The sequence below is a fragment of the Nerophis ophidion genome, linkage group LG04 (genome assembly GCF_033978795.1).
Source record: "Nerophis ophidion isolate RoL-2023_Sa linkage group LG04, RoL_Noph_v1.0, whole genome shotgun sequence".
Classification (NCBI taxonomy): Eukaryota; Metazoa; Chordata; class Actinopteri; order Syngnathiformes; family Syngnathidae; genus Nerophis; species Nerophis ophidion.
In genome coordinates, this window is record NC_084614.1 from 77,797,573 (window position 1) to 77,813,925 (window position 16,353).

A 16,353-nucleotide genomic window follows, 5' to 3' on the forward strand; every position below is an offset into this window, starting at 1 on the left:
CACTCAGCACATTCCCGACAGAAGCAGGTGAATCCAAGTTGAACATCATCTTCACACAAGAACATTTGGAGGTGCAGACAGTCCATGTGAGCTTACTCAGCCTTCAGCCGCCTGCACGTTCTCGTCGAGCTCCACGCCGCCGTGGCGAGCTGCGGGACAAACGCAAACGGTGAAGGAAGAACATCCAGAAGGTGCCTCGTCACTCACATCAGATCTTTGAGGTGTGACTTGGAAACATGACGAGTCAGCACACTTGATGTCTCATTTGGCTGATCCTCATCATGAGGACTCCTGTCAAAAGTGAGATATGCCAGACTTTGTATTGCGTGTGCTCACAGGAGGGACTTTTATTGTGAAGGAGTCAGCTCCAGTTGGGCTTTTCCGGCTAAACTTGTAACAAAGGTCCACATCAGACCTCCATGTGAGTGACGCTTCACCACGGCTTTGTTTCTTGCGGCTCAAAGAAAAGATGTTTTACTTACCAGCTGGATCGTACTGGGCTGAAATGAAAGAGAAACAAGGTGAAGTGGACTTTTCCCCTCACGTCACGCCGTGTTTCTACGTGAGAGTGTGCGCTCTGTCTCTGTGGATCTTTGAGTGTTTGGCTGGAAGGCAACTAAAAGATGGCCGCACCTTTGCAGCCCGGATGAAAGCATCAACTCACGGCCTGGACCGAGTGCACCGAGAAGAAGAAGACAGAGGACATTGGCGTCCCTCACCTTGTCTGTTTCTGTGACGCCTGACCATGACCATGATGATGATGATGATGATGATGGCCGCCACAGCGAGGACCGCCGCCGTGGCAGCGAGGGCGACGCTCAAGTTGTCTGTGGAGAGCAAAAAAGCACAAGTGGAGTGACAAAGCATGAAGAGGAAACCTTCATGACTACTTTGCATGCAGACGTCAAGCGTTGTCATGGTGACATGGATCAATAATGGTGACAGGTGGACTTGTGATGGGAAACATCTCCAACTAAATGTGTCTTTCTCACCTTCATGGCTTGCGTTGCTCAGGATGCTTCTTCTCTCCAGCTTGGTGACCAAGTCCTCCTTGACGCCTGACAGCTGAAACACACATTCGTACTTGCCCTCCACGTCGGCCGTCACCTCCACTTTCAGCGCCACCGACATCTGGAAGGTTCCGTCGTGGTTGGGGAGTATCTCTCCGTGCTCCACGTCCTCGAAGATCTGCTCGCCGTCTTTCCTCCAAAACAGGTCGGCACCGTCGGGGTAGAAACCTGTCGCCATGCAGCTGACCGGAGAGGACGGCGTCTTCTGGAGCAGGAACACCTCTGGAAGCTCTGCACAGGAAGTGATGTCACGTGTGAACACAGGACAACGTGGGGAGAAGGTGTGGATGGAGAGAAGGTGTGGATGGAGGTAAAGATGAGGAGAAGGTGTGGATGGAGAGAAGGTGTGAATGGAGGTAAAGATGGAGAGAAAGTGTGGATGGAGGTAAAGTTGGATAGAAGGAGAGGATGGAGGGAAGGAGAGAATAAGGTAAACATGGAGAGAAGGAGAGAATGATGTACAGATGGAGAGAATAAGGTAAACATGGAGAGAAGGAGAGAATGATGTACAGATGGAGAGAAGGTGAGAAAGCAGGTTAAGATGGAGAGAACGTGTGGATGGAGGTAAATATGGAGAGAATGGCGGTACAAATAGAGAGAAGGGGAGAATGGAGGTATAGATGGAGAGAAGGGGAGAAAAGAGGTAAAGATGGAGAGAACATGTGGATGGAGGTAAAGATGGAGAGAACATGTGGATGGAGGTAAAGATGGAGAAAAGGTGAGGATGGAGGTAAAGATGGAGAGAACATGTGGATGGAGGTAAAGATGGAGAGAAGGGAAGAATGGAGGTAAAGGTGGAGAGAAAAGGAGAATGGAGGTAAAGGTGGAGAGAAAAGGAGAATGGAGGTAAAGATGAAGAGAAGGTGAGAATGGAGGTAAAGTTGGATAGAAGGTGAGGATGGAGGGAAAGATGGAGGGATGGAGAGAATAAGGTAAAGATGGAGAGAAGGAGAGAATGGAGGTAAAGATCAAGAGAAGGATATAAAGATGGAGAGAATGGAGGTAAGGATGGAGAGAAGGTTAGAGTGGAGGTAAAGATGGAGAAAAGGTGATGATGGAGGTAAAGATGGAAAGAAGAAGAGAATGAGATAAAGATGGAGAGAAGGTTAGAGTGGAGATAAAGATGGAGAGAAGGTGTAGATGGAGGAAAAGATGGAGAGAAGGTGAGAGAAAGAGAGAAGAGTATAAAGAGACAGGGTGTAATGTCAGTAATGTTCCTATAGGGGGAGTGCTAACAAATTAAAAGGTGAAAGTACATGTTGTGTTTCTACCTGTTCTCATTAGGACCTCCTTCCCATTGTTCACATACTTCTTCAAGTAAGAAGGACATATCTCAGTGTAGTAAAACGTATTGTATTCTAGTAGATGTTTGTCCTGGTCCAACTTGAGTTTGGTGGGGAAAGCTTGTTGTTTTGCTGCAGTAAATGTCCATGTCTTCATGTCCAACGATATGAAATCTTCTCCATCATAACCTTCCTGACGCCAACCTTTAACTTCATCAGTCTCATCATTCCATTCACATCCAGTCATCATCTGGAGAATGTGAACACCTGAGACACACACACACACACACACACACACACACACACACACACACACACACACACACACACACACACACACACACACACACACACACACAGTATTAGTGTAGGTTATTATGGGATGGACAGAGACAAGTATCAGTGCAGTAATGTGTGTTTACTGCAGTATAAAAAGAGTACATCAAATACATTTAAGTAGTAGAAAGTTCAACATAAACAAACCTCCAGTTTGGTTGAAACGCTTCTTAAGAACTTCAAGGTTGTGTTTGCCAATCAACTCACTAACAACATTGATCTCTGTTTGTCTCTGCCAGTATTTTGGATCCTCTGCTGTGATTTTGTTCATCCAGTCCTGTTTGGCTTCTGCTTTCCTGCTGTTGCTGTCATAGTGAGAAATCTGAACTCCATCAACATAACCAACAGCCACAAACTCTGGGAAGTTTGGAACTTGAGAGGACGCAGTGTGGAAATACTGCAGCGTGTGAATCACTGAAAGAAGAAAACAACAACAGGATGACTTTTTATTATTTTGTTTCATGTTCAACAATCTTGCACTGTGAATATTTTAGCTCCTTCCGTCTTCAGTCGGGTCTTAAAGTGAACATCAAACACTGCTAGATATCACAGTCAAGACTCACATGTTCTATGACAAATACAACACATTAATAATATTACTAACATCTGTTGACGGTTTGAACATTTTGAAAATAAACATATATTTTCTACAATGGAGGCTGAATAAAAAGTACAACAGAGTTGAACACAACCTGTTCTGCCCATTTGATGTCGACTCTTACTGACATCTTGTGGCGGGGTGATGTTACTACACTTGATTAGTTTCTGACACTTCCGTGTTTGAAGATTTGTGTTCCTTCTTACAAGCCTTGGAAAAAATAAGTCTTTGAACAAGAAACACTAAAGTGAAAACAAATAAAGAGCCTAAACGGATTTATCTGCTTCTGTAACCTTCTTGGAACATTTGGAATTTTTACTAAGAAAAAGGGAAAACAATAAAATATGTTTAAAAAGAACCAGGATTAAGTAAAAAAGGGCTTGAATAATACAACAATTAATTAATTAATAAGTAACAGAAACTCTCAGAAGTCAACTAAGTGAAGGCACAAAGAGGATTTATGAATAAAATATTAATAAACTTATAAAAAGGACTTACCAGGCGTCACGCTGTGCATTTGCACGACCAGAAGAAAGAATAAAAACAAGTTCATGATGTCAGCGCGAAACAAAAAGATGTTTGCCACTTTTAATCCCGCAGAGAAAGACAAAAGTGACGAACACTCGCTTGACTCGCAAACAGGAAAAATGAACCAGGAACTGTCGAGGCTCTTTTTATAATACTCCACCTGAGCCAATGAGGAGTCAGCATTCTGTGACGTCACAGTGAGGAGAGAAAACGAAACGCTATTCTGCACAGAAAAGTGGCAGCAGTCAACTGACAAGAAGTCTTCTACTGGACTCACTAGAGAGCGCCCCTTGTGGCCACGTCAGGTAAATGCTTGTGTGGCTTTTCTGGGAAATCACGTGACTTGACAACAAAAAGGTGTGTCAAGTTGGCCGCCAAACTTGGAAAGAAAAGAAAGAAAGAGGAATGAAGGTGAGATTGAGAGTTAAAAGTAATGACAGGGCTGGAACATCCGATCAGTGATCGTATTGTAGTCCTCTCAAGAAAGCATCAATACAAATAATGATTGATAGACATAAAGTCGCTACACCGCAGGACATCCTCACTTCTTTTTATTTCACGTCTTAACTTTCACCTCCGTTATGTCTCCCAAGCGTGAGGCGTCCCTGCTGGGGTAACGGGACACGCATCTGCCTCGCATGGGTTCGATTCCCGGCCAGGGTTGCATCAGGAAGTTTCATCCTGAGTAAAAAAGTCAGCAGAAAGCCTTCATGAGATGGACTCGCTGTGGCCAAAGTGCTGAACGTGGGGGAAAAGTGTGAGGCAGACGCTTCTGCTGGCAGAATATCAAAGAAAGTGAAAGTAAAAGTAGACACGGTAAAGCCAAACATTGAACTCGATGGTGATCATTTTTATTTTTATTTTGTCGTACCTGTCAAAGGTGAACACACTTATCCACGTAGGTGAGTAGTAACGAGTTACATTTACTTAGATAAGAAACACAACTTTTACTTTCCTATACAACATTTTATTACCATCGTTACATTCATTTATATCAGGGGTCAGCAACCTTTTTGAAAGCAAGAGCTACTTCTTGGGTACTGATTAATGCGAAGGGCTACCAGTTTGATACACACTTAAATAAATTGCCAGAAATAACCAATTTGCTCAATCTACCTTTAATAAATAAATCTATATGTATAAAAAAAATGGGTATTTCTGTCTGTCATTCTGTCATACATTTTTTTTCCTTTTACGGAAGGTTTTTTGTAGAGAATAAATGATGAAAAAAACACTTAATTGAACGGTTTAAAAGAGGAGAAAACAGGAAAAAAAGGAAAATAAAATTTTGAAACATAGTTTATCTTCAATTTTGACTCTTTAAAATTCAAAATTCAACCGAAAAAAAGGAGAGAAAAACTAGCTAATTCGAATCTTTTTGAAAAAATTTAAAAAAAGAATTTATGGAACATCATTAGTATTTTTTCCTGATTAAGACTAATTTTAGAATTTTGATGACATGTTTTAAATAGGTTAAAATCCAATCTGCACTTTGTTAGAATATATAACGAGTTGGACCAAGCTATATTTCTAACAAAGACAAATCATCATTTCTTCTAGATTTTCCAGAAGAAGAATTTTAAAAGAAAATTCAAAAGACTTTGAAATAAGATTTAAATTTGATTCTAAAGATTTTTCGAGATTTGCCACAATAATTTTTTTGAATTTTAATCATAACTGAAGAAATATTTCACAAATAATTTTTGTCGAAAAAACAGAAGCTAAAATAAAGAATTGGATTAAAACGTATTTATTATTCTTTACAATAAAAAAATTAATTTACTTGAACATTGATTTAAATTGTCAGGAAGAGGAAGGAATTTAAAAGGTAAAAAGGTATATGTTTTTGAAAATCCTAAAATCATTTTTAAGGTTGTATTTTTTCTCTAAAACTGTCTTTCTGAAAGTTATAAGAAGCAAAGTAAAAAAATAAATGAATTTATTAAAACAAGTGAAGACCAAGTCTTTAAAATATTTTCTTGGATTTTCAAATTCTGTTTGAGTTTTGTCTCTCTTAGAATTAAAAATGTCGAGCAAAGCGAGACGAGCTTGCCAGTAAATAAATACAATTTAAAAAATAGAGGCAGCTCACTGGTAAGTGCTGCTATTTGAGCTAATTTTAGAAGAGGCCAGCGGGCGACTCATCTGGTATTTGCCTTAAAACTCCACAGACATTTTTCGACCCGTATGTACAGTCACCGTGTGCTCGGAGAAGAGGTAGGATTAAATATAAGTCTTACTTCTTAATATTCCTTTTCAGATTTGTTGAAAGGTGCAAATGGAACCATGTGATGTTACTTGACGTAAACATGTCTGTAACAAATACATCAAAACCATAGCCACATGTGTAATGACTAACATTTACATAACATTTTGTAGATGACATTGCATGTCTTGTCTTGTTCTAGTCTGTCTTTTGAACGTACAAGTAAATGTCTTGTTTTTAGTGTGAGGTTTAACTGTTGTGTTTATTTTGTGTCATTGTGAAGTTTTTTGTACCTGAAAATCAGATATCCCGGCCCCCCAGACACATTTTTTCCTCTAAATCTGCTCCCCAGGTCAAAATAATTGCCGAGTGTGACCGTGTGTCTTGGCTACCACTCTTTACCGCATCAATCAATCAATCAATGTTTATTTATATAGCCCCAAATCACAAATGTCTCAAAGGACTGCACAAATCATTACGACTACAACATCCTCGGAAGAACCCACAAAAGGGCAAAGAAAACTCACACCCAGTGGGCAGGGAGAATTCACATTCAGTGGGACGCCAGTGACAATGCTGACTATGAGACACCTTGGAGAGGACCTCAGATGTGGGCAACCCCCCCCCCCCTCTAGGGGACCGAAAGCCATGGATGTCGAGCGGGTCTAACATGATACTGTGAAAGTTCAATCCATAGTGGCTCCAAGACAGCAGTGAGAGTCCCGTCCACAGGAAACCATCTCAAGCGGATCAGCAGCGTAGAGATGTCCCCAACCGATACAGGCGAGCGGTCCATCCTGGGTCCCGACGAGCGGTCCATCCTGGGTCTCGACTCTGGACAGTCAGTACTTCATCCATGGTCATCGGACCGGACCCCCTCCACAAGGGAGGGGGGGACATAGGAGAAAGAAAAGAAGCGGCAGATCAACTGGTCTAAAAAGGAGGTCTATTTAAAGGCTAGAGTATACAGATGAGTTTTAAGATGAGACTCTCCATGAACCCCGATACAAACATCCGACCAGGAGCGTTGGGCTGCAGTGCATTGTGGGTAGGCGAGTCTTGTACATGATCATGTTCTGTCGGTTCATTTGCAAAATAAACCAGAGAGCACAACTCAGCTTTGATACAAAATGAAAGTAAAAAGTCATGTTGGAATATTTTCAAAAACTCAGCTCGGATTAATTACTGTTCTCTTGGTAGTGGAGAAGAAGTGGGGGTTAGGGGCAAAAGTGGTCTCTGATCCATCTTTGACACGGCAGATAAAGGGCTGGGAGAGGTTAGACCGAGGAGGCATGGGTTTTTTTTTTTTTTACTACAGCCGACGAGGCACATATGTTTTTCAAATTAGACTGTGTCGTATTTTGGGGGAATCAAACAAACATTACAAAGAGATTCTAGGACCAGACAATCCATTGGATTCGATACAATTATCTTATTCAGGAATTACATTTTATTTTGAAAAAGTTATCAGTAATCTGGAAATACGTGTTATTTATTGGAATTGTAGATTGAAAAAGAAATAATCAAAAGCCATACATCATGAAACAGGCTACAGAAGTACAACAAATCAAAGTTGAAAGAAACAACAAGCCCAACTTTATATTCATCAAAATGTGCTTTGAAAAGTTTAACAAATGCCCCAAGGGAGCGGTTTGCCTGGCATGGGATGAGATGCTTATCCATGGCGATGTAGAAGCTGTCGATCTTGCTCTTCTGACGGCCAACAGCGAGGAGGTATGGCTGCCGACCCTGCTGGTTGCGGAGATGCTCCTCCATACTGCAGCATGACTTAGGTTGAGAGAAGGAAACTAAGTATTAGACACCAGAATATTGTGCTGCCACAAAAAAACATTATTAAAGTCATTATTCAAACATCCTCTCAATCTCAGTGCAAAGATCGGAATGAATGTTAAGACTTAATTTAAGTTTCATTCACTTTTTAACTGCCTTCATTTTCACATGTGGCTAAGAACATGACACATGACAAGTAGTTATCACTTTCATAATATTACCTTATGAAAGACAACAAGTCTCTCAATGGCATCACATGCACTGATTTTTGGAGACTTCGGTCCTCCTGGTGGTGGTGGAAGGAGATGTATGAGCAACAACAGGGAGGCCATTTCATGGTCGTAAGCTGAGGACAAAGATTCACAAGAATTAACTCAAGAATTTTCACTTTTCCTCCATCTAATGTTCATATTTATTCCAAATATCAGATACATTTTCAGAGATACAGGAGATACTTTAAAACAAGAAAAACAAATAAAACTCACATGTTGCCTCATCACTTCCAATGGAACATTCTGCTGACTGTAACAAGCGCCGCAACTCTGGTGCTGAAGTAAGTCGCTTAGCCTCTTTTATGATGTTTGGTTTGAAGAACACATCCCACTTCTGAAGCAGCCTGGAGGATGTCTCATCATCAAATAGGAGAATGAAGTCTTGCTCCACCTTTAAGAAAGAAGATATTTAACTACCACCGAAGGAAATACTTTCAAATGTCAGGCTGCTCCAAACATCTCATTCCAAACTTACCAATCCTTTTGTATCGAGGAATCTTGGGAAGATGGAGAGGATATCAGCACTTGTACCTGGGTCATTAACAAGCTTCTGACGGTGCTGAAATGTCTCTCATCTTCTGGAGAATCACGGAATTGTCTGTGGTATGGTTGAGCAAAGATACTGCCTCTTGACAAGCATCCCCATCAAGCTGATTGTCGACATTGACAATCCTTTGGAACTTTGAAGGCTGAAGAAAGGTTCAAAGAGCAACTTGGTGGCGCCTCAGATCCACGCCGAATTTTCCTTTGGACTGTTTTCAGACGCCAAGAAATGTATCCTGTGCTACTAGCAGTGTACAAAAGACTGTCTCTGAAACGCTTGTTTTCTTTTTGTGTCATTGAGTTACTTGAATGTAGTTCACTTTTACGACACTGGAGGGGGCATTGAACACATCACTATATCAGCAAGCTCTGAAAGTTACGGTGAACTTCGATGTCATTTGTTTAATTGACAGTGTGCGTCAATACAAAGTGAGTTACTTTATATACACTTTAATATAACCTGTTTTGTGCTTAAAACTATATTGCAACTCATTTGGTCAGTTTTATTGTTGTCTAATGGCTGTTTGGCATCAGGTTCGCAAGCTAACTGCTAGCTAAATATCATACCCTTATTGGGGCCTGTTTGTAGCATTGGACATGTTTGTTAGCCCCAATTGACAATTTAGAATTATTGTTGTGATGCTATTTAAATTCTAGTAATTATTACATTACTTAGGGCTGGGATGTTCAAATTCTGTGGATTTATGTAAACTGTGTATACACAGCTAAGTAATGTATATTTAACAGCCATGTTGCATGCCTGTGCCTATATTCAATTGTATTGTGGTCGCTTTAGTTAATTTACAATAATTGTATTTGTTTGTTTAGGAAACCACACACATACACAAATGCAAACGAACAATTCAATATACAATTGAACCTGCAAATCTGGACTTGGACAATCTATTATTTCTCCTGCACTCACCTGAATGAATAATTGCTGTCCTGACCCGACACCCTGAAGTGATTGCTAATCCATATTTAACCAGTCATAGTCGTCACTACAAGCAGCATCATAGAAGTGTTCCTGAAATGAAAAAAGATTAAATTCATTGTCATACTTAGTTCATGAGAAATCTCAGAGAATTCATATCAGTGCTATGCACATAGCATCAGGGCCAAAAATTGCAATTATTGAAATACATGTTGATGCAAGAATGACATGAAAATAGTCATATAAATAATAAAAATAAGAATTACATAGCCTTTCTTGGTGTATGGATCCTTGAGAGACGGGAACAGTGTCACTATGCCAAGAGCATATTCCTCTCTGACTGCCTTAGTGGGAAGGTTTCTGATAGGAGATATCAAATTTTTAATCTAGATCCATGTAATGGCCATGTTGTTATCAAGCACAAAAAAATAGAATGTAAAAACATACATACCCATGACTATCAATCATGTGAGCCACCAGTATGTTGACCATTTGTCGTCTTGTGATATCTGTTAGGGTTTCTGTTGTTTGGTACTCCTGAAGTACTGCTTCACTGCCAGACTTGGCTTTTAACACAGCTTCAATCAACTGATTAAAAACAAAAACATGAAAATGCAAAATATGGTGATAAACAGCTATCCTTGACACGCAAAAACTGTTTTAATGTGTAAAAAAACTCAAGTGAATCAAGCTTTGTTCAAACCTGTTTAGCTGATGTTGCATCATGCTTATTCTCTTGCGAGGGATCTCATCCATGGTAAGAGTTCCGCTTGAGTTGAAGCTAGAGTCAGAGATCTCAGATGCAGAGGACAAGGACAGGTCTGAAAATTCTAAAGGAATAAAAGAAGAAAACATTTGATCATTTTATTCAGTAGTGTACAGAGTGCCTGATAATACATGATTTTATATCTCACCCTGGCTTGAGAATATTGTCAGCACCACATTGCCTTGTCCAACCAGGTCGCTGAATATTTCCGCATCAACTTCTGTCCCTGTTGCATCCTTGTACATAATGCTTGCATCGGGTGGCAGGCAAAATCTCTCAATGACTGGAAAACAATATGAGAAAATTGTGATTTATGTGCTTTATGTGCAGTTTCATTTGTCTCACAGCAAATGACTGTTCTAGTTAGATGGAGTCATCCACTGGTGATTTTTTCCCTCAAGTAACCCTGACACTTCTTAAGTCCAAATTTAAAAGTGAAGTATTGGCTTTTCTCAGTTAACTGTTCTTGTGTATAAAATGCTTTACATTCTAGGTGGCGCACATGTTGAGTAAATTATCCCCATTTATAAAGGAATCTGCTTCAGGCATGTAAAGACACCAGAGTATACAACATGAGGTTTTTAAAGAAAGTGGGTCTATTTTTAAACAGTTTTTAAGGTAAGATTAAGTAAATTGAAACACCTTTTTCATGGAATTGGAGAAAGTCAAACGGTCTCTCAACGTCATCCAGCTTCACATACTTCTGCTGTTGGTTGTACTTCACCTGGACCAGCATCTTCACTGAGACATGCAAAACATATATTAAAGAAAGTCAATATTTAAAGAAAGAACAGTTTAGAGGTCAATGTGTCACAGTAAAGGATAAGATTTGTTAATATTTTGCAGGGGCCTCTATCAATAATTTTCTTTTTCATTCCTACATGATTGCTTTATAATATATATTTATATATATATATATATATATATATATATATATATATATGTCAATATTATGTATATATGTATATATATATGGGTTTCACGGTGGCAGAGGGGTTAGTGCGTCTGCCTCACAATACGAAGTTCCTGCAGTCCTGGGTTCAAATCCATGTTCGGGATCTTCCTGTGTGGAGTTTGCATGTCCTCCCCGTGAATGCGTGGGTTCCCTCCGGGTACTCCGGCTTCCTCCCACTTCCAAAGACATGCACCTGGGGATAGTTTGATTGGCAACACTAAATTGGCCCTAGTGTGTGAATGTGAGTGTGAATGTTGTCTATCTGTGTTGGCCCTGCGATGAGGTGGCGACTTGTCCAGGGTGTACCCCGCCTTCCGCCCGATTGTAGCTGAGATAGGCGCCAGCGCCCCCCCGCGACCCCGAAAGGGAATAAGCGGTAGAAAATGGATGGATGGATGGATATATTTATGTATATATGAGACAGAGAGAGGGAGAGAATTTTGAAAGGGATCACAATTGAATATTGTAATTAAAACTAAATGTTAAAGCAGTAACAGTAATTTCTACAACAGAAAAGTCACAATATCATCTGAACAATATCTCACTGGAAACAAGTCATTTTAATCATATTCCTGTTGTCACAATATTGAATAATTTCAAAATAGGATTAAAAACACAGCAAAAAAGAAAAAAAAAAAACATTAGTTATTCTTCCTGTCCTATCTCTTTCCTCCTTTCTCAGCTGTTTATGTGGCAGTGAGGGCTGGTTGGCTCTGCCAGCAGAAACTTTTAACACAATCATTTCAGTGGCGAGTTATGGTTAGCAGAAAGTATAAGGACAACGACTGCTAGATTGTTTGCTACAGCTTAAAGATGAGCCAGCATGCTGTGTCAGAGGATAAATGAGAGATGGAGGAGCAAACGGATTAAAAAGTATTTCACATGTTTGCGCAGGTTTTACAGATGTTTATACTCGAGGAGGTTTTTCTTCACATACAGTACTTACAGTTAGATGTCATCAAACTGATGTTACAGTTACTGTCATTTCACGGGATCCACCGTAACCTCTGCTCTGCTGCTCACTGACGTGCGTGTGTTTCTGTGCCCCTGAGAACAGAGGAGAGGCTGCAGCTATATTAATTTGTACCTAATCAAGAAAAAAAAACCCAACAATCAGTTCTTACATTTATATATTCCTAGGTCAAGACAGATTCAGATGCTTGTAAAGGCCCTGGTATGAATTAAATACTAAATTAAATTAAATCTCATTTAATATTTAATACAATGTGTCCATGACCCATTTGAAGATGTCACCACTACCTGCTGCTGGCAGGCTGCTGCTGCTGCTGGCGTTGTAGCCATGGACATCTTCTTCCATGTCATGAACTTTGCTGGTTTAAGGAAAAGACGAGATGGCGCCCAAGGCTGATTATAGTGAACTTAAAAAAGCGATCGATACTCTGATCGAGGAAGTTGCTACAATCAAGGAGCAGCAGAAAACAATCATGACCCTTGTTGTGCAGCTGGATCAGATAAGAGCTGACAATTCGGAGAAAGACAAGAAAATTGCAATTCTGGAGAACAGAGTTGCTGATTTTGAGCAGTATACACGGATCAATGACGTGATCATCACCGGACTTAGCATCAAACCCCGGTCTTACGCACGAGCTCTAACCCCAGCAAATGGAGGGGAGCCGGCGGAGTTGGATGTCATTTCAATTGAGCGACAGGTAGCGGTCTTCATGCAGTCCAAGGATATACAACTGGACTGTAACAGCATCGAAGCATGTCACCTTTTGCCCAGGAGAGGGACAAAACGACAAGCCGAGCGTTATCCTGAGGTTTGTAAACAGGAAGCACAAGATCGCGTTGCTAAAACAGGGAAGGAAGCTAAAAGGAACAAACGTTTACATGAACGACCATTTGACCAAACGAAATGCTGATATAGCTCGAAAAGCACGCCAAATGAGGAGAGAGAAGAAAATTCTACAAACTTGGACAGCGAACTGTAAAGTATTCATCAAACTCAACGGTACTCCGGAGAACGCCAAAGTGCTGGTGATTAGAAACATGGAGGATCTGAACGAATATGACGTTTGAACTGGACTGTAAGGTAAAAGCAACTAAACACAATCATGACACACATTGACAATACGCAAGGTGCAACCCATGACACGAGCCACATCATTCAGTTGATAATTGAATATGACAATGTACAGTTGAAAGCATCCCAATACACTGAGCACCACCTACAAGACATGGAACAGGATGTAGACCCGGACAATAATTTCCTCCTCAATATCAATGAGAACTGCTGCTACTATACCAATGAACAGTACAACCAGAATATTATTACTAAAGGCAAATTATCAATTATGCATTTTAATAGTAGAAGCTTAAATAGGAATTTCAAGGACATCAAGGACTATTTACACACATTTTCACAACCATTTAACATAATTGCAGTATCTGAAACTTGGATTAACAGTGAAAACGTGTCAGATTTTGAACTTGATGGTTATGACTTTATTAATATAAATAGACAAAACAAGGGGGGTGGAGGGGTGGCAATCTATGTGGATAGCACCTTGAGATTCAAACGTCTGGATGATATGACAACTGTGGTTGATAACCTACTTGAATGTCTACCGGTTGAAATTTGTATGGAAAAAAGTAGAAATGTCATTATTAGTTGTATATACAGATCACCAGGTGCAAGCATTGCACATTTTACAGATTGGATGGAATGCCTGTTTTCAAAGAAGAGTAATGTTAAAAAAGCTGTCTTCATTTGTGGAGACTTTAATATCGACCTTTTAAATCCCAGTAAAAATAACGATATAGTTAATTTCATTGACACAATGTACAGTATAAGTTTATATCCCAAAATCACCAGACCTAGTCGAATTTCATCCCACTCTGCCACTCTAATCGACAACATATTTACCAACGATATTGAAAATAAGACCGTAAGTGGGCTATTGATCAAAGATATCACTGACCACCTCCCAGTTTTTCTGATATTTGATGGTAACTACAGGACAAAAAAATTAGAAAAGCCAACCCAATACAGAAGAACGAGATCAGAGGAATCCATTAGTTCATTTAAACATGATTTACTGGAGCAGAATTGGGATGTAATTTATGAAAATGGTGATGTTAATAGTGCTTACAATATATTTTTGAGAATATTTAGGTCATTATATGATAAAAATTGCCCAATAAAAGAATGCATCAGCAAAGGAAAGTATACGAATTGTCCTTGGATCACAAAGGGATTGCAAAATGCTTGTAAAAAGAAAAACACTCTTTACAGGGAATTTATAAGATTGAAAACAAAAGAAGCAGAAAATAAATATAAAAAATATAAAAACAAGTTAACTAATATTATGAGGTCAAATAAGAGGGATTATTATAAGAAATTACTAGATGATAATAAAAATAATATCAAAGAAATATGGAATTTATTAAACAGTATTATAAGAAACAGTACCTCTTCAAATAACTATCCAACGTATTTCATGAATGATGGTAAAGAAAATGATAATATTGAAGATGTAGCTAATGCCTTCAATAAATTCTTTGTAAGTATTGGACCCGAACTTGCAGCAAAAATCCCAGATCCACGGACAACTGGTAAAAATATGGAGGGATTGTTGGAGATAAATCTCAATTCTATGTTTTTAAATGCAGTGGGTGAAGAAGAAGTGTTGGATATTGTAAACAAATGTAAGAACAAAATGTCCACAGTCTGCAATGACATTAGTATGACATTGGTGAAAAATGTCATTACAGGAATATCAAAACCATTAACATATATCTGTAATCTGTCATTTCAAACCGGCACATTTCCGAATGAAATGAAAATAGCTAAAGTTATACCTCTGTTTAAAACTGGGAGCAAACATCACTTCACAAACTATAGACCCGTCTCTTTACTTCCACAATTCTCTAAAATATTAGAAAAACTATTCAATAACAGGTTAGATGCATTTATAGAAAAACATAATTTACTCCCTGACTGTCAATATGGGTTTAGATCAAACAGATCTACATCAATGGCAATCATTGAAACAATAGAGGACATCACAAATGCCAAAGACAAGAAACAATATGCAATGGGAATATTTATTGATCTAAAAAAAGCATTTGACACAATTAACCATGATATATTAATCGATAAAATGGAAAAGTATGGAATCAGGGGAGTTGTACTAGACTGGCTTAAAAGTTGCTTAAATAAGAGACAACAGTTTGTGAAGTTGGGGAATTGCTGTTCATCGTGTTTGGACATTGCTTGTGGTGTCCCCCAGGGGTCAGTGTTGGGGCCAAAATTGTTCATCCTGTATATCAATGATATCTGTAAAGTGTCTACATTATTGAAATTAGTGTTATTTGCTGATGACACTAATATTTTTTGTTCAGGGGATGATTTAAATCAATTACAGGAAGTCATTATGGAAGAAATGAGTAAACTAAAAGCTTGGTTTGACTATAATAAATTGTCATTAAACCTGACTAAGACTAAGTTAATGCTGTTTGGAAAGAGGACACTTGAAACAAGGGTACAGATACAAATAGATGGGGTGGATATTGAAAGGGTTTTTGAAATAAAATTCCTTGGAGTTACAATTGACTATCAAATTAACTGGAAACCACATATAAAACATGTACAGTCTAAGCTGTCAAGAAGCATCTCAGTAATCAATAAAGCAAAGCAGGTTCTAGATCACAAATCACTCCACATTCTCTACTGTTCATTAGTTTTACCATATTTAACCTACTGTGTGGAAGTCTGGGGGAATAATTATAAAAGCTCATTAAACTCAATAACTATACTTCAGAAAAGAGCTGTACGTATCATCAACAATGTGGGATATCTGGACCATACTCATTCACTATTCTTACAGTCAAAAATATTGAAATTTAATGATATTATTTTGTATCAAACTGCACAAATGATGTATAAAGCCAAAATAAATAAACTCCCAGGAAGCATTCAAAAATTGTTCAGCACACGAGAGGGGGATTATAATTTAAGGGGAAATTTTAATTTCAAAATGCTTAGTTGTAGAACGACCATCAAAAGTTTTTGTATTTCAGTCTGTGGAGTGAAACTATGGAATGGTTT

General features: G+C 39.0%; 1 protein-coding gene and 1 long non-coding RNA gene across 2 annotated transcripts in view; both read right to left on the reverse strand.

Annotated features, from left to right (window-relative positions):
• Positions 1-16,353, reverse strand: part of LOC133550469 (class I histocompatibility antigen, F10 alpha chain-like) — a 100,971-nt gene that overhangs the window by 72,951 nt on the left and 11,667 nt on the right. The window lies entirely within an intron of this gene.
• On the reverse strand, positions 8,034-9,922 carry LOC133551962 (uncharacterized). The gene is made up of 3 exons (XR_009806594.1): positions 9,828-9,922; positions 8,298-9,654; positions 8,034-8,158 (listed from the first exon to the last, which is right to left on the reverse strand). It is a non-coding gene; the product is annotated as an uncharacterized LOC133551962 (long non-coding RNA).